This window comes from Elephantulus edwardii, unplaced genomic scaffold, assembly GCF_000299155.1.
Source record: "Elephantulus edwardii isolate Elephantulus edwardi_28Jun2011 unplaced genomic scaffold, EleEdw1.0 scaffold00064, whole genome shotgun sequence".
Lineage (NCBI taxonomy): Eukaryota > Metazoa > Chordata > Mammalia > Macroscelidea > Macroscelididae > Elephantulus > Elephantulus edwardii.
In genome coordinates this window covers 13,169,970-13,170,818 of record NW_006399814.1, presented here as the reverse complement: position 1 = coordinate 13,170,818, position 849 = coordinate 13,169,970, and positions in this window count along the sequence as shown.

Sequence of the window (849 nt, the reverse complement as noted above, 5' to 3'; positions counted from 1 at the left end):
TGTGTGGGAGTGGGGGTGGATGTGTGTGTTTGTAGGGAGTGAGGAGCATTATCAAGACTCCAGCCCAAGTGGAGAGCAAGAGCATTTGAGAAAGTGAAGGAAGCGCTACATTAGAAGTACACAGCTATTACACAAGGCTGGATCAAATAGGGTCCAGAAGTCCATCTTGTGACAACTGGAAACCATTGAGGACTACTGAGAAGGATAATCACAAACAAGGAAGTATATACATTTAGGATGAGGAGGGAGAGGTGTTCATTGCAAGATTTGTTGTTGTTGTACCATCATGTTTGAGCCAACCCATAGCTGATGCTCCAGTGAGTTTTCTGAGACAGTAAGTCGCATGCCAGGAGCGTGTTGGAGGAGGAAGGAGGGCCAAAAGGCAGGGTATCAGGTGTCAAATGTCTCATGAGGTGCCTCAAGGAAAGAATGAAGACCAGTGACCATGAGGGTCACGCTCGAGCACATTTCTCAATCAAATGCACGGCCCTCCGCTAGTGACAGAGATGACTGCTCCTCCAAGACCTAGCAGCGCCAAAAGAAAAGCTGATGTGACAAAATGCTAAGAATTATGTCTTTGATGCATGAATACTCCTTGCCCTTCTAGACCCTTATAAACAAGAGTTCACTCTAGATTCCTTTGACGTGTCAAGGTGCACATCTTCAATAATAAAGGCTCTCGGAAGGGAGATTTTCCTCGCAATGGCGCAACTATTTCCATTCTGAGGGGCTTAGAGATGGTGCCGATTAATTGTTAATTTAGCCTTTGGAGACCTCAATTTACATGCAGCATTGACCAGTGTCTGCAAACAATCTTAGCAGAGGAAGGGAAAAAGAGGTCCTCAGGAA